At 37.9% G+C, this 26,121-nt stretch overlaps 1 protein-coding gene across 2 annotated transcripts in view; it reads left to right on the forward strand.

The window, feature by feature from the left end:
- The window catches only part of LOC127422218 (rho guanine nucleotide exchange factor TIAM1-like), a 120,590-nt gene that overhangs the window by 7,649 nt on the left and 86,820 nt on the right, over window positions 1–26,121 (forward strand). For both annotated transcript variants that reach the window (XM_051665561.1, XM_051665563.1), the window contains exon 2: window positions 21,554–21,755. The gene's annotated coding sequence lies outside the window, so the exon portion shown is untranslated. The remainder of the gene's footprint in view (window positions 1–21,553; window positions 21,756–26,121) is intronic.

Here is a 26,121-nt window from a genome sequence, read left to right on the forward strand (position 1 = left end):
TGGGGTTTCATGCTTGGACATACAGTATATGGATGTGCTACAGTGTGTTTTGGAGGGTTTTATTTGGATATTTTATTTGATTTATTGACATGGAAGCTACATGAGATCTCAAGATTACCAGGATTCATGATAATAGCAACCTTTATTGATATTATACTGATACAGATGTTGTTTCATATGATCTCAAGACTATCTGTCTCCAAAATCTTGGGTTATCTACAGTCTTATTGTCCTTATTTTTAGTGTAGAAGCAAAAACACTAATAAGTGTCTTACAAAAATATTGGTGACCACTTAAATTTAGCTTTCGACCAATATTTATGATTGTGACAAAACATGTCAAGGAAATGTCCTGGTCACATTTAACCCCATATATATATATATATATATATATATATATATATATATATATATATATATATATTTAAAGAATGTAAATTATGCATAAAGAAAATAAAGCTTATGTTTTGGACTAATAAGGTTTTTTTGCATTCCTTTGCATTTCCAGGACACTTAAGTACATTTTACCACCCTAATACTCATTACCGTAACTTGTTCGTACATTTTACTTTTACTATTCACATTGTTTTCAATGCTAATTCTCATTACCATATAGTCATTTTTTACTGCATTACAATAATATATTTTTTTTAATTTAAATAATCATTTTTTTCATGTTGTGTTAATGATAGAGGTCGACCGATAAAAAAGAAAATGTCGGCATAGATTATTGCAGATAACCGATAGTTCCAAAAAGCAACTATCGGCACCGATTAATCGGTAACACCGATATATCAGTCTACATCTAGTTAATGAGAATATCATAAAGACCATCTTTTTTCATATTGGAGTAATGTGAACTGGGGTAAAATGTGCGTTACTGTCATGAAAATAATGTCATAATGTAAAATATTTAAATGCCCTAAAATTTTTCTATCTGCAAAATATATTTTCTTATTGGTTTATTTTGATTTTAGAGTCAAATAGGACCAGGACATTTTTTTATGGGTTTTGTGAGAAAACAGTGTATATATATATATATATATATATATATACTGATCAGCCGCAACATTAAAACCACTGACAGGTGAAGTGAATAACATTCATTATCTCGTTACAATGGCACCTGTCAAGGGGTGGGATATATTAGGCAGCAAGTGAACTGTCAGTTCTTAAATTTCATGTGTTGGAAGCAGGAAAAATGGGCAAGCGTAAGGATCTGAGTGACTTTGACAAGGGCCAAATTGTGATAGCTAGACGACTGGGTCAAAGCATCTCCAAAACGGCAGGTCTTGTGGGGTGTTCCCGGTGTGCAGTGGTTAGTAACTACCAAAAGTGGTCCAAGGAAGGACAACCAGTGAACCGGCGACAGGGTCATGGGCGCCCAAGGCTCATTGATGTGTGTGGGGAGCAAAGGCTAGCCCATCTGGTCCGATTCCACAGAAGAGCTACTGTAGCACAAATTGCTGAAAAACTTAATGCTGGCCATGATAGAAAGGTGTTAGAACACACAGTGCATCACAGCTTGCTGTGTATGGGGCTGCGTAGCCGCAGACCGGTCAGAGTGCCCATGCTGACCCCTGTCCACCGCTGAAGGCGCCTACAATGGGCACATGAGCATCAGAACATGGTGCAATGGAAGAAGGTGGCCTGGTCTGATGAATCACGTTTTCTTTTAGATTATGTGGACGGCCGGGTGCATGTGCATCGTTTACTTGGAGAAGATATGGCAGCAGGATGCACTATGGGAAGAAGGCAGGCCGGCGGAGGGAGTGTGATGCTTTGGGCAATGTTCTGCTGGGAAACCTTGGGTCCTGGCATTCATGTGGATGTTACTTTGTCACGTACCACCTACCTAAAGATTGTTGCAGACCACAGTCTTAAATCAAAAAAGTACACCCCTTCATGGCAACGGTATTCCCTGATGGCAGTGGCCTCTTTCAGCAGGATATGTGCACCCTGCCGCACTGCAAAAATAGTTCAGGAATGGTTTGAGGAACATGACAAAGAGATCAAGGTGTTGACTTGGCCTCCAAATTCCCCAGATCTCAGTCCGATTGAGCATCTATGGGATGTGCTGGACAAACAAGTCTGATCCATGGAGACCCCACCTCCCAACTTACGGGACTTGAAGGATCTGCTGCTAACGTCTTAGTGCCAGATACCACAGGACACCTTCAGAGTTCTCGTGGAGCCCATGCCTCGACGGGTCAGAGCTGTTTTGGCGGCACGAGGGGGACCTACATGATATTAGGCAGGTGGTTTTAATGTTGTGGCTGATTGGTGAATATACAGCTCTTAAAAAATTAAGAGTCCACTGCAAAATTATCAGTTTCTCTGGATTTACTATTTATAGGTATGTGTTTGAGTAAAATTAACATTTTTGCTTTATTCTATAAAGTACTGACAAGATTTCTCCCAAATTCCAAATAAAAATATTGTCATTTAGAGCATTTATTAGCAGAAAATGACAACTGGTCAAAGTAACAAAAAAGATGCAGTGTTTTCAGACCTCGAATAATGCAAAGAAAGTACAATGAAGTTCGTATTCATTTTTAAACAACAATACTAATGTTTTCACTTCGGAAGAGTTCAGAAATCAATATTTGGTGGAATAACCCTGATTTTCAATCACAGCTTTCATGCATCTTGGCATGCTCTCTACCAGTCTTTCACATTGCTGTTGGGTGACTTTATGCTGTTGTGCTCCTGGCACAAAAATTCAAGCAGCTCGGCTTTGTTTGATGGCTTGTGGCCATCCATCTTCCTCTTGATCACATTCCAGACATTTTCAATGGGGTTCAAAGATGAATCTGCCCGATTCCAGCCTTGCTGAAGCACCCCCAGATCATCACCGATCCTCCACGTGGTCGTCTAATGGTTAGACGGAGACCTGGAGAGGCCTACAAGCCACAGTGTCTCACACCCACTGTGAAATTTGGTGGAGGATCGGTGATGATCTGGAGGTGCTTCAGCAAGGCTGGAATCGGGCAGATTTGTCTTTGTGAAGGACGCATGAATCAAGCCACGTACAAGGATATCCTGGAAGAAAACTTGCTTCCTTCTGCTCTGACAATGTTCCCCAACTCTGAGGATTGGTTTTTCCAGCAGGACAATGCTTCAATGCTGGTAGAGAGCATGCCAAGATGCATGAAAGCTGTGATTGAAAATCAGCGTTATTCCACCAAATATTGATTTCTGAATTCATTAGTATTGTGTTGTTTAAAAATGAATATGAACTTGTTTTCTTTGCATTATTCGAGGTCTGAAAGCACTGCATCTTTTTTGTTATTTTGACCAGTTGTCATTTTCTGCAAATAAATGCTCTAAATGACAATATTTTTATTTGGAATTTGGGAGAAATGTTGTCATTACTTTATAGAATAAAACAGAAATGTTCATTTTACTCAAACACATACCTATAAATAGTAAATCCAGAGAAACTGATGATTTTTCAGTGGTCTCTTAATTTTTTCCAGAGCTTTATATAAACTGTAAATGGTGATATGCACAAACAATGCAAGTCCCAAAACAAAAGAAGAAGAATGAGGAAGTGAAAGGGAATGTGGAGGTTTGTAGTTAAAAAGGACTTAAATATTGATCTGTTTCTCAACCACACCTATCATATCACTTCTGAAGACATGGATTTAACCACTGGAGTCACATGGATTACTTTTATGCTGCATTAATGTGCTTTTTGGACTTTCAAAGTTCTGTCCACAATTCACTTGCATTGTATGGACCTACAGAGCTGAGATATTCTTCTAAAAATCTTTGTGTTCATCAGAAGAAAGTCATACACATCTGGGATGGCACAAGGGTGAACTATCCCTTTAACTTTTAGGAAGTGTTTTTGTCATATTTACCAAAGTTTGTGCTCTTTTTTTTTTTTTTTTTTTTATTAAATTGTTTTTGTAGCTATTTGTCAGCTGGTATTGTGCCTGTCATTAATTGTGTTTGGTTGGCTTGTCCTAGATACTTTAGTCTCCAGATGACCTACTTAGATGTTTTTTTCTCATTGTATTTTCAAATGTGCAACAACACAACACTTGAAATATGTATAACAATACACTTGCACTCATATTTCACTGTACAGTGTACTGATTTCATATTCAGCAGCCAGGGTAAACTAGGGTGATTGTGAAACTTCACTTCATTGGCTTTTTCTCTAATTGGTTGAAACATCTTGTCACGCTAAATCTATTTGTTTTAAAGCTGTAATCGCTTTGATTTCTGTTGTAAAAGATTAATCTCCACTCAGGCCTCTCTTTAGCACAGGACAGGACAGTTGTGAAGTTGGTCTTGCATAATTGAACATGTATCTTCATTTTTGCCAGTAATGGCTGCTGGGAAGAGAGAGGAGGGTCACTGGACCAGTGTGGCTGATAAAAGACATGTACACATGCACACACTGGGGGAATTCATTAATAATAATTTGTGCCCGCAGATAGCATCATTTATTTGCATGCGCTGTCTGTGTTATTTTAGCACCCGATTAACTAAAGGAATTATGCAAATCAGGTAACAGCACAAACATACCCAACAAATCTGTTCCTGAACGCAGTTTTCATGACACAGTTTCCATCTTGCAGGTTGTAGACAATGCAGCAGGTGCATCTGGTTACATTTGTATCTGGATATATTGGTTATAATGCTTTTCTACATCATTTGATAATCATTTGTTGAATTACTGTTGATTAATGATCGCTAAAAAATGTACACATTCCATTTGTCACCTGCTTTCCCTAAGCGGTAATAGCGCACAGGTAAATAGTGCTGAGTTTTCTTAGTTGCAATCTCTAATAAGCCTAATTTGTCTTATAGTTTTATCTTAAATATAGAGCATTGCAATGGAGCTAAGTCTCCATTATTTCAAAATAAGAAACTGTTTGTTGTGACGTGCGTCTCTCTCTCGAACCGGCATCTCCAGCTGCCCCTTATCTCGCTCTCCTGCTAATCAGCTGATTCAACGCCGGCCGTGCTGCATCACGGCCCAGCCACGCCCTCCTCCTCGTCACCCTCCTTCACTGCCCTATTCAGGCCGGGGCGCCACTGGTCTGACCAACTCCACCGCCCCCCATTTCTGGGGGGAGACGCTGCCCTTCCAGCCGTTCTGTCAGCCGGTGGTCCACTCCAGCTCCTGTGAAACCTGGGGGAGAGACGAGGGGAGGCGTGGAGAGAGGGAAAAGGCAAGCAGAGACACACGAGGAGAGAGAGAGAAGAACTTGCTCACTGGCTCCCGGACGCGCTGTCGCCTGGTCTTCAACCACTTCTCTGCCCTCTGGCGGATGACAGACACTCCTCCTCTAGCGGACGGCAGCGAGTCATCCGACCCCTGGCGGACGGAACCACTCCTCCCCTTCTCGGCAGATGGCCACGTTTCCTGCGGCTCTCGGCGGATGGGAGCAGCGAGGATTTCGCGACAGCACATCCCTCCTCGCTCCTGGGTTTCGGCACCACTGTAACAGTATAAAGGACGGGCAAGGAGGAGGTGGGAACAGGCTGAACAATCAACATAAACTTTTAATGCATAAATTAACTTAAACAAACATAAACAGACACCCTTATCTCGCTCTCCCACTGATCAGCTGATTCAACGCCGGCCGTGCTCCATCACGGCCCGGCCATGCCCTCCTCCTTGTCACACAAATCTTCAATTTTTCTGAAATTATATTAGGAATTTGGTTGATCAATTAACTGCATCTGGGATTTTATTCATTTTGGACTCTTGTAAAATCAATGTCTGTGCCCGTCATAATAAGGAAATACAAAAAAAAATAAAAATTATTCTGTAAACCGATTTTAAAAAACTATCAGCTGATTAATCGGTTACATGCATTTTCCACCACCTTTGGCAAAATCCACTATCGGTCAACCTCTAAGCATTACTATTGGTTAAAATATGGTTACTGTAGTAAAACTATGGTACATTTTGTGGTTACTAGGGTTTTACTACAAATACCATAGTTCAACTGTGGTAAATGTTGTAAAACATGGCTAATTTATTGCAAAGGTACCCAAAATAATTGGGAGGGAACGTAAAACTATTGTGAGGGGAAGCAAAGCCATTTCAGAAAATAAATTCCCTCTCTGTCCTTTAAGGGGCTCCGAACTAAACCATTTTAATTTGAAAATGTATTAATTTAGTTAACAATAACATTAACATTAACATTGTGATATCAATAACATTAGAAAATGAAAATGGATTAGTGTGTGGATGTGGCCTTTGAAATGTGAATATCCTGATAAATATGAACGTGTGTGATATGTGAGTAGGGCTGGGCGAAATAGCTGCAAAAATTAAATCGTGATATTTTTGAGCTTATTGAGTTTATTGACGATATTCTATATATATCTCGATAATTATGTTAAAAATTAACATTAAAAGATTTTTTTTGTTTTTTTTTTAATCAGAGGAACCGTTTCAACCAAACAGCCATTGTAGCCAAGTATATTTAAATGTTTAATGCATGAAAGAAAAAGAAAAAAATAACAAAGGCATGTTTCCAACAAATGTTCTCAAAATTAACATAAAGAAGGACGATATTTAATCATTTCCATTTAGATGCACCAATACAACAATACAGTAATAAAATGCGATATTTTTTACTAAAACATATTTTGTGAATAAACAGGGTGTGCAAAACTACAAGTTCACTCACTTTTTGGAGCCCAGTTAAATTTGATTATGATACAATATTACTGAATTGTATTATTATTATTACTATTATGAGAATTATATTTGTTTTGTACAACAGTAATATATTTTTGTCTATATGTGAGCTGCATCAGGTTTGAGAAAGGTTGTGTGCATGTCGAAGAGACTCTTGCTCATGGCTTTGAGACCAGGAATGACTCAGCATCCCCTATCCCCGTTATTACGCCACTACGGCAGATGAACCTGCAAGGAAATTATGGGAAAATGGAAAGTGGGTGTCTGTTAGATGTAATCTGCAGCAGGGCATTCAGAGTAAACTTATAAACCAGTGCTACTATCCATCAACTGTTCAACATGCATTTAATGATGCAGGAGATAAATGATCCCAGTAACATTAGCATGACAGGGGACAGATGCTGGGGAGATATGTCAGGGTGAAAACACAAAGAGCTCCATTTAACCAGATCAGCACAGTCTTGTATCAGATCTGACTTAATACATGAGCAAATGTCATTGTCATCTTTATGCGATTGTAATGGCTTGTGTTTCAGATGTCACTGTATGTGAAAGCAAAGCGATGCTCCCAAATGCAATGAATTTGACAAGTGTTTATTTTTGCAGTTTTGTGTGGTGACAGTAGAGGCACAGAAATTACTATCTTCATCTTTAATAAGGACACAGATTGTCAGTGGGATTGACGCCACAGAGACATTTGACACAAACATGGAAACATTGCTTATGTGGGACAGTTTGATTGCTCCATCTTAGCAAAACAAAGCTGTGTGTTTGTTTTATTTTTTAAGATTCTTTCATTATTTGCACACCCTCATGTTGTTCCAAACCCGTATGCTGTTATTAAATATCTATGCGGTTCTCCATTCAATGACAGTTCAGAGTGACCAAGCTCTCAAGCTCCAAAAATGACAAAAAAACTCCTTAAAGTTTTCCAAGTAGTTCCAAGTCATATGATTTAGCCAGGACATCATGTATTTTGGCCACACACACAAAAAAAAGACTTCCCGTACGGGAATCGTATTGTCCCGTATTGAACCCTATAACGCCACCTGTATCAAAGTTAATACGCTATTTCCTATAGCCTGTGCATCATTAACATTATCAGACTTTTGCCGAAAATCTTGTTGTCTGCAATGTACTAGATGTCTGCTGCCACCTGGTGGATGTTTTTGGGTATTTCTTGATGAATTTATTTTATTTTTTTTTACATTTTCTAGATATGTCAGCTTTTGTATTGCATGCACTCGTTTTTTTTTTTTTTTTTATATGTGAAATCTTTGCTGATTTTAATAAAGTAAAAGTGACTGTAATGATGATTATTTTGTTAATGATATTTTAAAATGAGTATTTGCTGAATACAGTACTGTGCAAAAGTCTTATGCACATAATATGTTTCAGAAAAGCATTTGTCTTAAGATGGTTATTTATATCTTCAGCTTTAGTGTGTCAATAGGAAATATAAATGTTAGACTCCCAAACATTCCTTTCGCAAATAGAATAGAATAGAAGAACAGGGAGCCCTGCAACAGATGTCATGGCCCCCATAAAGCCCCCCCCATTGAACATCGTGTCTATCTGAGATTACATATAGAGACAGAAGCAATTGAGACAGCCTAAATAGATAGAAGAAATGTGGCGAATTCTCCAAGAAGCTTGAAACATCCTATCTGCCAACAACCAAGATAAACTGTGTCCAGGTGTACTTAGGAGGATTGGTGCTGTTTTAAAAGCAAAGGTGGTCACACCGAATATTGATTTAGATTTTTTATGTTTACTGGACTTTGTATGATATTAAGTGATAAATGAAAACTATTTATGGCATTATTTTTGAAGACATCCTCACTATGCAACATTTTTCACAAGTGCCCAAGACTTTTGCACAGTACTGTATAAGCAACTTGCGCTTGGTTAAAATTTTGTATATTGTTTTATTGAAAAAGCCAGTTGAAATCCATATAATAAATATGATACAAAAGGCTTTTGAGGCTCATCTCTCAATCACCATTACATTCCATTCATGCCCACCACAAAAAAAAAAAAAAAAAAATCTGACATATACTTTTGATAAGATATATTTAAAGTGTGAACTAATATTTCTGTGTATTTTCATATATGCAGCCTGCTCTGTCATTATAAAGATCTCATTATTTTACATTACAAGCTATTATGATGTCATCTTACCATAAGTTCCTGAGACCCAGCGAAAAAAGTTTTACAATTTCCCTTTTTTAAATGTCAATATAGTGTTTGGTGCATAAAATACATATGATAAAAACTGTTTATTGAAAAAATAATATTTTATTTGTGCTAAATTGCACTGTGATACATTTCAATCCATGTTTATAGACCAAGGAGAGGAAGCTGTCATGGCCAAACTCTCAAATATTTGGTATCTCAGAAAAGCCCAGGAGTCCTCTGATAATACCCCAAGATTTACCACTGTAGCATGTATGGGCTAAGAAAAACATAAATAAAATTGTCCTACACAAAAATGAATTGCTGGGCCTCAGGAGGATAGTGACCTTTAAAGCCTAATGTATCAAATATGACATAAAAAAAAAACAAAAAAACGTGTAATTTTATTTTTTACAATTTCTTTTTATAGTTTGTCTAATGGTACTAAAAACAGTCCAAAAATTTGAATTACTGACAATTCTTTCATTTTTCAGGCTTTACAGGGTTAAGTGGGGAAAGATTGAAGCGCTCAGTGTGTTCAAGTATCCAGTATTCGCATGCCGGAAATTTGGCAATAAAAATTTTTGTTATTCACTGATAATCTTCCCCTACTGAGAAGCTCTGAAATCTCATTAGTGTACGAGTTAAGATTAAAACATGCCACAATGACGTCATGTTAGGTTTGATATTATTAGTGCCATTGTTTTATGCGTGTCGTAACTGAGCGTGATGCGGCAGTTTAAATATGCAGAATGGAAAATGAAATCTCAAAGTTTCGGCAGAAGTCAAGATTTTCAGTAAATAATGATTTTAATTACAGTCCGGCCTACACACAAATCTATAGTATTTATTGTATTTAGAATATTGCCTCATACTACTACTTCACATCCACACTAAGACATTTTCATTTGAAAACTCTTCATAAGCACATACTTTGGAAAATTATGATATTAGGAAACTGAAAATGGAGGTTTCAAACTTAAATGGATTAGTGTGGACGTGGCCTAAGATACACAGTTTCTCATCTGCACAGGATTCTCTCTGCACAGTTCACCGCTCTTACGCTCTGCCCAGAAGCGACGCTAGACATGCAGTATCTCAAAACAGCTCGCCAGAACAACTTCACCCTTGTCCCGCCACACTGTGCAGAAATCAGTGTGCAGTCATGCAGCCCACCGTCATATGACCTCTGTGGAACGCCCCTGCCTGTGGTGCATGTTTGTGGAGATAATGAAATGTGTGCTGTCTTGTTCATTCAGAATGTGGGAGAACATCAGCCCACCTCTGAATGCCTACATATTATCATATCCAGGTTCCATGACAGTTGACATGTTCTGGCTGGTTTGCATTCAGAGCAACGGGTTTCTTTGATGTATATGAGAGTGATGGAGACGGTGATGTAATCTGCTGAGGATCTGTACTAATGATATGCTTCGGCCAATCCCTTTGATCTGTTCTGTAATACTGAGGCTAACTCTGCTCTTGTCTTTGTTGTTTCACATTAAGTCAAGCAGTACTGTGATAAATATTTCTGTTTCTTCTTAAGCTTTAATTGAACGAATGTATGGCCAATAAGTGGCCTCTGCTCAATGATCACGTGGCCTGTTGTTGTACCACAGAGAAAAAGTGTAAAGATCAGATATTGGAGTATTAAGGCCCAGATATACTTTATACGAAATTGAAAATGAACGGGTATGACATCATTTAGAACAAAATCTGGCCAAAAAGAAGATGTTTTTGCATTTGTTTTGGTGGTTCGTAACAGCTTGCCTGGGCGAACTTTTAGGAAAACTTCTAACCGACTGCTAAACACCTTCTTGCTGCCATTGGTCAATGTCATTGGTAGATGTGCCCTGAAGCTCCACATACTACTTTGTTTACATTTTTCAGTCAATATTCAACATGAACACACCTGCGTGCAAGACCATGTCATGTAACTTTTTTGTTTTTGTTTAATTAGTCTACAAAAGTAATAAAATTACTCAAATCCTCTCAAGTGCCCATTCACCCATGTGCCATCTGTAGCGAAAGATGGCACTCTTTTATAAACCTGTCTTTGCAGTAGGATCAGTGTCATCATAAATTACAATAACAGAGCATAATTGGTGCATATTATGGCTGCCTATAGCGTATTAGCACATTAGTGTCATGAATTCACGATGTAAACAAGACAAATTTAACATTTACTACTGCATATTTGACTTAAAATCATCATCGAGTGGTTAAAACAACATCTTTTACTGACCTCATGTGAATTCTACTCATAGAATGAGGCATAAAGTCATTAAAAACACATTTTTAAGGTTTTACATGTAGCATCCTCATGTTTAAATGCTCCTCTAAATGCCTCCCACAGCGGTGTGGTGGGTGTCTGCATGTTCACAAACAGTATACCGTTACTCAGCTGTTTAGAACTTCTTTTTACCCCTGAACGAAGAATGAAGAAGAACTTATCTGGAAGTATATTGGGGCCTTTAGGGATTTGATCCAGAAACTCAGATACTGTTGTAGGTTCCTTTTCAACTTTAACAACTGTTATAACAAACATACTAACAAGAATCTTACAGGTTCAGTCTAGGGTTTCTGGACATTCAAAATCCTGAATTGCATTAGATGTGTAATAAAAACACATTGGGTTTGTTAAACAGTAATGATTGGTTGTATTACAGTTGACTACAGGCAGTTTTTGATGTTCACATGCTTTATTATTTTTTTTTATATTTTCTGGGATTTTACCTCATATCAGACAAATATAGTTGTAAGTGTGCAGAAATTGTAGAGGAATAGGGTGATATCCCAGTTGAAATGCCAAACCAGTGCGTGCTCCGGTTAAACATGCTGAACGTGCATTCTTGCGTTACTGTGGTGGTAACAAACCTCAGGACTCAAGGGGGTGACAGAGTTACCTTCAAAAGTCTTTGCCATTGAACTGGATGTGTTACTACTCTGGTTAGTTGTTATGCATTATTTTGACTTGAACTTACTTGCTCAGCTATATTTTCTACAAACTGTTGCTCCGCCATGACAGCAGCTGAGCTGAAAGAGAAAACTCACCGTAGAAGTGGATAGTTCCCACTAATGTCCACTATAGTGCCCCTTGTGGCAACACTGAGAATGCAACACGTATTTGCGTTGTGTTATGAATTGCAGTCTGACAGATTTTGGAATGCACCAATGCAATGCAATGCATCTGCGTTTATATCCTTGTGTAGAGGATGCCTTTAAATTTTTTTAACACCTCACAACCAGAGGAATCAGTTAAATTTGTTTTCATGACTTTTAAGCAATGTTGCCATAGAAGAGCAAAATTAACGTATTACAATGCTATCCAACTATCTGTTTTTATCTTGACATAAGGCAAAGGAGTCTTTCTTCTTTTCTTTTTCCCATATACATCATCTAAACCCAACAAATGCTGTTTGTGCTTGTGTTCACATGAGCGGTGCAGTATGTCTCATCTCTGTATTGTTTGACAAACAGATGAAGCACAATTCCCAAGTCACGTCATGTTTCTTTGTACCTTTATGCTAAGCCAAGGCATTGTTTGCAGTGTTATGAATATGTATTGTATTTGAACGTGATTCCAAATAGCTATGAGCAAATTTGGAGTCTGTTTCGATGCAGCTGGTGTGGAGATGATTTTAAATTAAAATCCCAGTTAGGCTGCTAGCTTTAGCATTTAGCGTAAGCCTCTCTCCTGGGTCATTGTGAAATATTGTGAATTCAGTAATAGTAGACACTGGAGAACACAGCTAAATGTAAAACAGCTTGTGGGAACAGCGATATGTTTTTCTCTCAGTCAGGGACGCTTTATTGAATTCCTCTGTGGCAGACATTAGAAATGCTAATGCAAACATGCCAGTCGGGGAAGGTAAGGACTAGTCCCTGACCTTAATTGAAAATGGCACATGTTGTCCAAGACGAATGGCATATTCGTTTGACATGTTTTATTGTCGTCCGCTGGTCTGGCATTCTTGTGGTCTCAGATACTCATGTGTTCACTTGATGACCCTTCCTTTTGATCCATTCAGAATTGGGGAGACTGTCATGTCTGTCATCCTTCTCAGCAAAACAACACAGAGAGTCTTAAAGACAACATGAAACATCATTCACAATGCATTACATTTTCGTAATGTTAAGTATTTCTGAGCAGAATGGAAAATTTGGTTTGCAATAGACTAATGTATGCTATTGGTTCAATTGACTTTTTCCACCCAAGCGTCCTTGGTGATGTCAGCAGAAAAAAAAAGTTGTTTGAGAGGTTCTTTACTTCATTCCTTCCCTTCTTTCCTTCCATCCTTCCTTCTTTCTTACCTTCTTCGCATTCCTCATTCCTTCCTTCCTTCCAATCTTTCTTTGTTCTTTTCTTTCTTTCCTTCCTCTTCCTTCCTTTCTTTCTTTCACTTCCTTATTTCTTTTCCCTCCTTTCTTTCTTTCTTTCTTTCTTTCTTTCTTTCCTTCCTTCCTTCCATCCATCCTTCCTTCTTCCTTCCATTCTTTTTTCTTTTTTTTCTTTCCTTTCTTTTTCCTTCCTTTCTTTCTTCCTACCTTCCTTTCTTCCTTCTCTTCTTTCCTTCCATTATTTCTTCCTTCCCTTCTTAGCTTCCTTCATTCCTTCTTTCCTTCCATACTTTCTTTATTTTCCTTCCTTCCTTCCTTCCTTCATTCCTTACTTCTTTTCTTCGTTCCTTCACTTTCTTATTTCTTTTTCTTTCCTTTCTTTCCTTCTTTCCTTCCATCCTTCTGTCTTCCTTCCCTTCTTCCTTCAATCCATTCTTTTTATTTTCTTTCTTTCCTTTCTTTTTTCCTTTCCTTCTTACTTTCCTTTACTTCTTTCCTACCTTTCTTCGTGTGTGCATCAGTTTTCTATTTTTTTCGCGATTAAACTGCGTGCATTTTACCGTGCACACGTTTTCTCCTCTGTGTTACACGGATTATTGCATCGATCTCAAAGCACTGCTTATCAAGAACAACCATAACAACAAACAACTGCGTGAGGGATTCACATCGATCTCAAACCCTCGCCGCTCGGGAACAACCAACAACAACAAACATTTGCGGTAAGTCATGGCATCCGCTCATATTATTGCTTCCTGCATTACATGCCATGTGTTTACTATAGCTTCTTCCATCAGCAGTGAGGGATTTATATGTGATAAATGTAAGGAATTAGTTAGGCTGATGGAAAAGATTAATGAGTTAGAGACACACATCTGAACGCTAGTGGAGTTCGTTGAGAAAGAGAAGCCAGTAGATACTGTTTTGAATGCGGGTAGTACTGCAAGCAACACACACACTTTGGTTCTGGCTTGGGAGCCCCTGCAGCAGGGCATTTGGGTGACGTCTTGGCAGCATACTCGCTCAGCAAAGCGACACCACTCTCCCATTCCTGTTAGGGAAAGCACCCTGGTTATAGGAGATTCTATTGTAAGGAACTTGGAAATAGAGACTCTAAAATTGTTATTCATGTCGGCACTAATGATAACCGGCTTCGCCAGTCAGAGATCACTAGAGATAATGTTAAAGAGGTGTGTGAACTTGCAAAAACAATGTCAGACACTGTAATATGCTTTGGCCCCCTCCCTGCTTGTTGTGGTGATGAGGTTTATAGTAGATTAGTGTCACTGAATGGCTGGATGTCGGAGTTATGTCCGGAGAATAGCATAGGATTAATAGTATATATATGTGTGTGTATATATATATATATATATATATATATATATATATATATATATATATATATATATATATATATATATATATATTGTAATTTGGCTCATAGACTTAATAGTGATAGTATTTGACTAACTGGGGCCCAGGTCAAGAAGCAGACAAACTGGCTAATCCGAACGTCTGCTAGCTGCCTTGAGACGTCACATAGATCACATAAACTACAACATATAGAGACCATATAACCTAGATATCATATAGAGACTGTGTCTTTTCCCCGAACTACCAAACACAAAACTACAAAATTATTTAGAACAAATTTGATTAAGGTAAACTTGAAAATAACAAAAACAATGAAGATAAACATAATATAAATGTAGGGCTATTAAACATTAGATCTCTTTCAACCAAAGCACTAATTGTAAATGAAATTATTATAGATAATATTTTGGATGTGCTCTGTTTGAGTGAAACCTGGCTTAAACCGGATTAATATATTAGTTTAAATGAATCTACTCCTCCATGCTATTGTTATAAACATGAGCCTCGTCTGAAGGGTCGATGAGGAGGTGTTGCTACAATTTACAGTGAAGTTTTTGGTGTTACTCAGAGGACAGGATATAAATGTAAGTCTTTTGAACTAATAATGCTTAATGTGACACATCAGATACAAATAAAAAATCTCTGTCATATTTTTGCCCTTGCTACATTATATAGATCACCTGGGCAGTATTCTGATTTCCTTGGTGAATTTGCAAATTTTCTATCAGATCTAGTAGTTGCTGTGGATAGAGCTTTAATTGTTGGTGACTTCAGCATTCACATAGATAATGAAAATGATACATTGGGATCAGCATTTATCGATATTCTCAACAAAATGTGACAGGACCAGCTCATCGCCATAATCATATCATGCTAGATTTAATTTTGTCATTGATGTTGATAGTATAGAAATTCTGCCGCAGAGCGATGATATCTCAGATCATTACTTCGTATCTTGTATGCTGCGATCTGCTAATATTACTCAATCTACACCATGCTATCATTCAGGTAGAACTATTCTTTCGACCACTAAAGATAGCTTCACTAATAATCTTCCAGACCTATCTCATATACTCAGTAAGCCACAAACTCTAGAAGAACTTGATGTAATAACAGAAAATGTAAATACAGTCTTTTCTAGCACTCTTGATAGTGTCACCTACTTTGATTAAAGCAAATTAAAGAAAAAAGCCCCGCACCATGGTACAATGATTACACTCATGCTCCCAAGAGAGCAGCTCGAGAAATGAGCGCAAGTGGAAGAATACAAAATTAGAGGTATTTTGTAGTGCATGGATGGATAGTGTCTGTAGCTGCTGACAGACACTAAAAGCTGCCAGGTCAGCATATTTGAGCAAACTCATAGAAAATAACCACAACAATCCTAGGTGTTTATTCAGTACTGTGGCTAAATTGGTTAGGAATAAAGCCTCGACTGAACCAGATATTCTGTCACAGCACAATAGTAATGACTTTGTGAATTTCTTACTGATAAAATTGAGAAAACCTCAGAAAACAGAGTTTCATAATTTTCCTCACGAGCAGCTTCAATCCTTCACAGTCATAGGTCATGAAGAGCTAACAAAACTTATCGAAACATCAAAAGCCACAACATGTATGTTATATCCAATACCAACTAAGCTCTTAATAGAGGTATTCCCTGTAATCTCAGAACCTCTTCTTATTATTATCTCCTCGTTATCCTTAGGACATGTCCCAAGAAACTTTAAAATGGCAGTGATCAAACTGCTTATTAAGAAGCCACAGCTTGATTCTGGAGCATTGGCTAATTGCAGACTGATTTCAAATCTCCCATTTATGTCAAAAATACTAGAAAAGGTAGGGTCCTCCCAACTATGTTCATTTCTACAGAGAAATAGTATATATGAAAAATTTCAGTCAGGATTTAGGCCCCACCACAGTACAGAGACTGCACTTTTGCATTTGTGGGCTTGCATTAGAATGGTTTAAGTCCTATTTAGCAGGCCGCTACCATTTTGTCTGTGTAAACGAGGAATTGTCAAATCAAACAAAAGTGAAGTATGGAGAGCCACATGGATCAGTTTTAGGGCCTCTGCTTTCCTCCTTATATATGCTTCACCTGGGATATTGTGAGGAGGAGGAGGGTGGGACCGGGCCATGACTACACATGCCCGGCCCTCCCCCTCCTCCTCGTCACAGAGATATTATCAGGAATTGTGGAATATATTTCCACTGTTATGCCGATGAGAACCAACTTTATATATCTTCGAAACCTGACGAAATTTCACAATTCTCCAAATTAGCAGAGTGTATCAATGAAATCAAAGATTGGATGGCCAGAAATGTCCTTCTACTCAATTCCGACAAAACAGAGGTACTAATTATTGGACCAAAAACCTCTAAAATAAGCCGCTAAAATATAATTTGAATCTTGATGGATGTACTGTTACATCATCTTCTACAGCTAAGAACTTAGGTGTTATATTAATACCAATCTGTCCTTTGAAAATCAAATTTCCATTGTTTGTAGAACAACATTCTTCCACCTGAGAAATATTGCTAAGTTACAACACATGCTCTCTGTTGATGATGCCGAAAAAGTAATTCATGCATTCATGACCTCGACTAGATTATTGTAATGCATTACTGGGAGGATGTCCAGCAAGTTGAATAAATAAACTTCAATTGGTTCAAAATGCAGCAGCCAGAGTGCTGACTTGAACCAAGAAATATGATCATATAAGCCCCATTTTATTGTTGTTACATTGGCTACCTGTTAAATTTCGTATCCTTTTTTAAATTTAGTTAACTATGTACAAAGCTTTGAATGGTCAAGCTCTACAGTACTTAAGTGACTTTCTACCACGCTACATTCCATCACGTTTATTACGATCGCAAAATTCTGGCCTGTTAATAGTTCCTAGAATATCAAAAACCACAAAAGGAAGTAGATCCTAGTCTCCCTAACACTGTTCGGGATGCAGACACACTCACTCAGTTTAAGTCTAGACTAAAGACTCATCTATTTAGCCAGGCATACACCAAATTTATCCATCAACTCACAATTAGGCTGCTTTAGTTAGGTCTGCCGGAACCAGAAACTTTTATCATGATCTATAAGTCTACAAAAAATTGACTGGTATTGTGCTGATGGGAACATGGTCATGTGTCTGTCAGTGGGGAGAGAGGAAGCAGGAAGAGCCATCACCTGGGTGATTACTGACTCTAAACACCTGTGTCTCATTTCAGTGACAGTGGAGACAGGTTTTAAAAGGCCAGCAGATCTCCAGACCAGGGAGAGAGACCGGATTCCACTGCTAAGTGTCTCTGAGTGATGACGACTAAATGCAGCAGTTGCCAGCCAGACATTACTTCAGTCTGTTACGATGGACTTCAGAGGATGAACTGATGCCAACTCCAACCATAAGACATGGGATACTTCATATGTCACTACCTGAACCTTGGACGTAGGATAGACCTCACCGAAATGACTGGCCGGTTGAACTGCGATGCACCTCACTCATCTCTGCCTGCATCACCTTGGTCTAATGATGGACTACACTCTTGAAATGGAATACATAGACTATCAATTAATTGCCAACAAAAGCCTTTGTCAGCCAACTAACAAAGGACAATGCATCTATGTGAACTTCTGCAGTTAATCCAGGATGGACTTCAAAGACAATAGTCATTAATCTTATAGTTCATACAAAATCTTTGTTTAAACACTGGCCCTTAACACTTACAGTTGTGCTCAAAAGTTTAGCATACCCTTGGAGAATTGGTAATATATAATATATAATTAAAGAAAACATGAGTGAGCAGGCAAAACACATTTATTTTATTTCTTAGGGGATTCATATTCAACTGTAGGTTATAACAGAATGGCACAATCATAAAACAAAACATGGCAACAAAGAAAAAAATTAAATGACCCCTGTTAAAATTCTGGATACCCTTAGTTCTTAATACTGTGTATTGCCCCCTTTAGCATCAATGACAGCTTCCAGTCTTTTGTAATAGTTGTCTATGAGGCCCCAAATTCTTGCAGGTGGTATAGCTGCCCATTCGTCTTGGCAAAATGCCTCCAGGTCATGCAAAGTCTTTGGTCGTCTTGCATGAACCGCACGTTTGAGATCTCCCCAGAGTGTCTCAATGATATTAAGGTCAGGAGACTGTGATGGCCACTCCAGAACCTTCACCTTTTTCTGCTGTAACCACTGGAGGGTCAACTTGGCCTTGTGCTTAGGGTCATTGTCGTGCTTGAAAGTCCAAGAGTGTCCCATGCGCAGCTTTCATGCAGAAGAATGCAAATTGTCTGCCAGTATTTTCTGATAACATGCTGCATTCATCTTGCCATCAATTTTCACAAGATTCCCCGTGCCTTTAGAGCTCACACACCCCCAAAACATCAGTGAGCCACCACCATACTTCACAGTGGGGATGGTATTCTTTTCACTATAGGCTTGTTGACCCCTCTCCAAACATAGCGCTTATGGCTGTGACCATAAAGCTCTATTTTGGTCTCGTCACTCCAAATTACAGTGAGCCAGTAGCTGTGAGGCATGTCAAGGTGTTGTTTGGCATATTGTAACTGGCTTTTTTGTGGCATTGGCACAGTAAACGCTTCTTTCTGGCAACTCGACCATGCAGCTCATTTTTGTTCAAGTATCGTCGCATTGTGCTCCTTAAAACAACCACACCGTCTTTTCTAGAGCAGGCTGTATTTCTCCTGAGGTTACCTGTTTCTTTGTATCCCAAACAATTCTTCTGGCAGTTGTGGCTGAAATCTTTCTTGGTCTGCCTGACCTTGGCTTGGTATCAAGAGATCCCCGAATTTTCCACTTCTTAATAAGTGATTGAACAGTACTGACTGGCATTTTCAAGGCTTTGGATATCTGTTCCATTACCTTGTTACGCAGGTCTTTTGACAGTTCTTTTCTGCTCCCCATGGCTCAGTATCTAGCCTGCTCAGTGCATCCACGTGAGAGCTAACAGACTCATTGACTGTTTATACACAGACACTAATTGCAATTTAAAAAGCCACAGGTGTGGGAAATTAACCTTTAATTGCCATTTAAACCTGTGTGTGTCACCTAGTGTGTCTGTAACAAGGCCAAACATTCAAGGGTATGTAAACTTTTGATCAGGGCCATTTGGGTGATTTCTGTTATCATTATGATTTAAAAAGGAGCCAAACAACTAAGTGATAATAAATGGCTTCATATGATCACTATCCTTAAATAAAAGATGTTTTTTTGCATGATCAGTCATATTTTCAAATTCAGTGTCAACATTTCACAATTTCTGCCAGGGTATGCAAACTTTTGAGCACAACTGTACTTAGTTTGCTAATTTTAAACCATGACTTGCTCTGCACATAAATAAGTAATATTGGCATTACATTCATGCTGGTTATCTAGAGGGGAACTGGTCCCCACAGTGAGCCTGGTTTCTCCCAAGGTTATTTTTCTCCATTAACCAACATCTTATGGAATTTTGTGTTCCTTGCCACAGTCGCCTTCGGCTTGCTCACTGGGGTTCTAAATACAATTACGATTTAATTATTTATTTTTATGCAAAATTATTACAATTATATTTAATCAAACTACACAATAATGACTCTTAAGGCTTTATAGATATTAGAGTTTCATTTTTAGAACTTTCTTTGTTCTTTTCTTTCTTTCCTTCCTCTTCCTTCCTTATTTCTTTTTCTTTCTTTCTTTCTTTCTTTCTTTCTTTCTTTCCCTTCTTGGCTTCCTTTCTTCAATTCTTTTTTATTTTCTTTCACTGCTTTTCTTTTTCCTTTCTTTTGGTTTCTCTCTCACTATTTTTAAATTTCTATTTCTTGCTCTCTCTCACTCTGTTGTATCTGGAAGAAAAATTCTAGCCACTGAGTTGGTTCAGTCATGGGGGTCATAACCTTGGCCAGTAGTGTAGTCATTTTTACATGCAGTCAGACTTGAGGTTCTTATTTTAGATTGTTTAATCACAAACATCTAGACGAGAGGTTACGTTCAAAGCTGCACACAGTCCAGTTCAGCTGTCTGAGATGGAGCTGGCTCACCCCCCCTCCCCCCTCCCCCTGCAGCACACAGTGCTGGGTTATATCAGCCAGACTGCACCGGTCTCAATCCAGCCCCGGGCGTTTGCACTGCTGTGTATGCAAAGCAGCTCGCAGGTCAAATGATCATAGTGACTGAAGAGCTTTCCTGCACCCAGGCACTGCTTCCACTGCATAGCACTTCAGAATACCTACACATATGTGTGTGTGTGTGTGTGTGTGTGTGTTGAAAATGAATTCAGGCAGGGTCGTCATCATTGACGTCTGCGTCTCTCTCCTCCTACAGCTCTGGTGCTATGACAACAACACTGCTGCCTTCCCACCAATCGAACGTCTATCTGCAAAAAAACACACACATAGCCTACATGTTTTTCATGTACATGTTCAACATGTTTAGATAACCTGTTCAATCAGGTATTGTATAAAGAGTATGACAGATGCTTGTAGGCTTCAAGACTAAGTTAAGATATAACATAAGGATGTGATAAGTCTATGGGTGAATCTTACGGTAGTGACAAATCCGGGTGATATTTCACCACAAGTCGAAAGAATTAAGAAATTATATTTTGCTTGAAGAAAATTATTTTTCTTCAAAATATTATTCTTTCTAGCCTATTTGTATGACCTTTAATATTTTTTGAATATGTGACATGACATTTTCAAGACAATTACATCCCATTCTCATTTCTGTAATGGGAAAAATTATGATATATTATTTACACTGTAAAGTATTTATGAATCATGGTAGTATTTGTTGTACTTCATTTAATTTGTTCCAGTTTAGCTACTCATTCTTATATTTAACAGATTTTGTTTATATCAGCAGGAGTTTGTGGGTTGGTTGCGCTAAGGGGGTGGAGCTCTTTAGGAAAGGTGTTAAGAGTGGGCGGAGCCAGTGTGTGTGAGAGGAGGCTTTGAATTCTTGTGTAAATCTGATGCTCTCCGCAGGGTCACGCCAGAGCCTTTCAGACAGACCAAGAACCACAAACATTCCCGCTCCCATTCTAGAGTGATCCCAAGACAGAAGGAAGGGGGGAAGGAGGGAGAGAGAAAAAGGAGGAGGAGGGAGATCTCTAAACGGGCACAACCCCTCATCCCAAACTGCTTCAGTTCTCCTTCACTCACGTAGGAGTCAGTATGTTTTAGGAAGGTAAGACATTTGTTCAGCCATTGTAGTCTTGTTGAATTTCTGCCGCTTTGTGTTGATGCATTTTGGTATGAGAGGTGCTACAGTTTGACAACTTCAAAAGAGTGAAGATCTGGAGAGCGGCGGGGAAAACAGATGAGAGGGATTTCCCACATCTGAACCGCATTGTCTGTCTCTCTCTCTGACTACTGTCTGTCTTTTTTAGATTCAAAGAAGCATATTGACGTGATAAACAAGGGTTTGCATTGGCAGAACATTAATAAACAATGCATGTTAACACACATAGGAAAGTTATTATCATTAAATTATTCTGAACATTATGTACATTCAAGTTTATAGACTTTTGTGTAAAATGTGCTGGTCACTTCCTGTTTGGTGTTTGTGTCTCACTCATTTGCACTTCCTAGGGTTTTAGCAGGTGTTAAAACTCCCAAAGGAATGTTTACAGGATTCCTGTTGGAAGATTAATCTGATCCTAAGTGGAAAGGTCCCTAATGGAATCACATAGATCCTACTGGATAAAGTGAAATTCCTACATGATCCTCAATGATCCTTATAGTCAGGCTTTTCAGTTATGGAAAAACTGTATATATAAGGAAATTGTACAATTGTAGTTACCAGGCCTGGAAAAGTCATGGAAATGTTTGTAGTGAATATCATTTTGTTTAATTGTTGGTAGAAATTGTTCAAGCTCTATAAAATAATTTTTAAAATCCAGTTATCACAAATACTGGTAACACTTTACAATAAGGTTCCATTTGTTAACATTAGTTAACAACACTTAGTTAACATGAACTAACAGTGAACATGTTAGTGTATAGTGCATTAACTAATGTTAACTAATACAACTTTTCGATTTTTTGAAATATATTAGTATGTAAAAAACAAACATTAATCAAGATTATCGAATGCAGTGAAAATATATTGTTCGTTGTTTGTTCATTATACATAATGCATTAACTAATGTCAATGAATGGAACCTTATTGTAAAGTGTTTTCTAAATACTAGAGAAGTTGTGGAAATTCAAAACAGAGGAATGCTGTAGAGTGCTATTGGATACTGTAAAGTCTTTATCAGAACACTACTTGTATTGTATTGGGTAACACTTTATTTTACAGTGTCATTTTTACACATATTACATGTATCGACTATAGTAATAACAGTCAATTATGCATAATAACAGGCAACCAATCCTAAACCAAACCCTTACCCTAAACCTTAACCTATAGTAAGTACATGTTGTTAATTAGTAATAATCAGTAATTACTTGTGTAATTACACGGTAACAAGAACATTGTAAAATAAAGTGTAACCTCATATTGGAATACTGTCTTGCTACTAGACAGATAATGAAAATCACAGGAAATCTACAGGTTTTTTAAAATCCCGAAAGATTGTCTTTGAATTTCTTTGAGATGTTCTACTGAGATAGTATTTTATGACTAGGCGTATAGGAGTTTGTCTTGGCTATATTTCGATTGAAATAGTTTGAGCAAATTAATATAATTAAAATGTGTCTTTGAATTGTTGACGTGAACGTTTGCACGTATTAATCTAAATCGAAATCGTCTTCCTCAAGCATATCAATAGATACATCCTGAAAGAACAAAGCTAATTTAACATTATTATTGTTTTCAACCTGTGGTTTTAAGTGCTAATTGAGTTGCTGGTTAATGACTGCACATCAACACGCAAACACAGCCATTCTCTCGGTGTCAGACAGTCCATACCTGCGTCGTTATAATGACAAAGCTCAAATACTGCTATTGTGAGAGTGATGATGAATTGCAAATGTGCGAGTTGGTCAGAGTCAAGGAGAGTCCCCATGTGAGTGTGTCCTGGTGTGAAGGAATTTAGACAGTCTGAATTCATTTGCTGTGAATGGGCTGAGAAAAGGGAGACAGAGAGACACAGGGACACACTCATCTGTTGGTATACAGATGGAAATGAATCAGCCTTTCTAGTCAAGCAGGACAGGAGGTCAGCGCCGCTGGTGGATGCAGCTGTGGAGTCTTGCATAATCCAGAGAGCCACTAGTGAACACATATGGAGAGTTATGGGAAAGTTAGCTCGTGTGAACAAATTATATTTGGTTTGATTCACAAAGTCAGAAATGAAAAGAATATTCTGGGTTCAATACAATTTAAGCTCAATCGACAGCATTTTTGGCATTATGTCGATTACCCCAACAATTATTTCGTCTCATCTGTCCTTTTCTTTTAGAGGGATATGACATTATGGCAGCGAAGTTGTAAAAAAACATAACGTTACACATAAAAGGTCAGTAAGTGATTTTATCATACTAAAATCATGTAAACATGCACATTGTTCACATCTTGTGTCTATACTTTTGATCAGTGAGTATTTTACAGATTGACCCCATTCACTTCCATTACAAGTGCCTCACTGTAGCCTCGATTTTTGCTTTTAATAAAGTCAGAAGTCATTTTAGTGGTAATCAACATTATGCCACATATGCTGTCGGTTGAGTTTAGCTTGTATTAAACCTGGAATATGCCTTTAACCAGAGCTTGGGGTAAAAATGGCATCAAAAGTGACATAAATGACCTAGATAGAATCAAAACATGGGGGTAAAATGTCCCTGTGGTGAAACCCCTTACAAATTGTTTATACTTCGCTAAGCAAAGTTAAACAAACTTAAATGTCATTTAAACCATTTGCATTCAACTTACTTACTAATTTTCAAAGTCTTTGCTACAAAAAAAAGCTATTGAACATTTCCACCATTGTTGCCCAGAAAAAAAGATACAGTTAATTAATCACATTGACCATTTGTGACAACATGCCCCAATAACAGGTATACACACAATAAGAAACTGCCATTAAATGGCCTATAATAGGCTTTTCAGCTAAATGTAAATAGTTAAACAATTATAAAACACAAAGAAATTCATAAAACAGAAAAAAATTTGAAAGGTAATGTACAAAACTCTAAGACACATATTTGGTTTAAAACAGTGGGGAAATATTGCAATATATTTTTTAGCTACACTGGTCAAAAGGACTGAGTAAAGGAGAACTATTTGAAAGAATGTCTTCTTTGAGAAACTAACATGTTGTTTGATCAGAGTGCAATTCTGTGTTCGTAATCTCCATCTAACGGGAACCAACAATCATGTCAACAAAGGCTTAATTGTTATTAGCTGCGCACGAGTGGAGAACTGAACACATTTGAAACCAACCCAAAATGTTCTCTCTCTTTGAAAGTAGGCCTAATACAGTGGATTGCAATAGTTTCCCTCTTCTCTCAGGTGACACTCCGACTTTGAGAATAAAAAATGAGGCTAGAATGCACGTTTCATAAATAACGATTACTTTCATTGTGCTTTGATGTGGTCTTTGCCGGTGGGTTACGTTTCCTGTACTTACCTTGTTAATTAACGGTCCTGGATTTCTTTTTTGTTTTGGGGAGCTTGAAAGGATTCAAAACCGTCATAACCATGAGATTCTATCTCTCCCTGCACTTGCAGTGTTTTCCAAAACAGATCCTTAAGAGGTTTATGATTTACATGCCATACCAGGAATACTTGCTTGTCAACAGGACTGAGTGGTGTGTTCACACTAGTGCTTGTGGTTATGTAAAGAGAGATAGTAATATTTAAATGTGGGAAATCCCTTTTATCTGCTTTCTGAGGAACCTTAACCGAAATGGAATCTCGAAAGTGACTGATTATGAACATTCTACATTGGTAGCAATTCCATACAGCAAACAAATATAGTTTGTCACATGAAGAACACAGGAGACTCAATTCACAAATGATTTCAGTAGAGCTAGCTGTTAACATGTTGCTAAGCTTACAATGCAGTACTCTAAAGGCTACATTATACGTAATGTTTTTTAAATTACAAATGCTCTGTGATATTCTTAGCACCGTCAACGAAAGGCGCATGCTCCACCGACAAACTTGGTTGCACGTGGTCAGTCCGCGTGTATAATGCTGATGTCAAAATTTGCGTCATGTGCACTGTGCACTTTCCTATACTGGAAAACCAAAGTATACTTTGGTCGGAATGGGCATGGAAATACACAGCGTACAAAAATATTGTGTAAAATGGTCCTTTTTTAATTAGACTAAATTTTTTATGAAATACTTTTATGAAGTGGTTGACCGTTGTGGACGGATGCTAATATCTAAACATAAGAATGGCCATACACTGCCAATATATGCATAATAAAATTTAATGACACCAAATTAACTTATCTTATTTGATAAAAAAATTATTCAAAATTCACAGAAAAAATGTAAAACAGAAATTGTTGTTATCCATTGACAAGGCTTATCGTGGAACTAACACAAGTGAACTTAGACTTCTGTTGTTGGTCATGCGGATACTGTTGATGATTAA

Source organism: Myxocyprinus asiaticus, chromosome 31, assembly GCF_019703515.2.
Source record: "Myxocyprinus asiaticus isolate MX2 ecotype Aquarium Trade chromosome 31, UBuf_Myxa_2, whole genome shotgun sequence".
NCBI lineage: Eukaryota > Metazoa > Chordata > Actinopteri > Cypriniformes > Catostomidae > Myxocyprinus > Myxocyprinus asiaticus.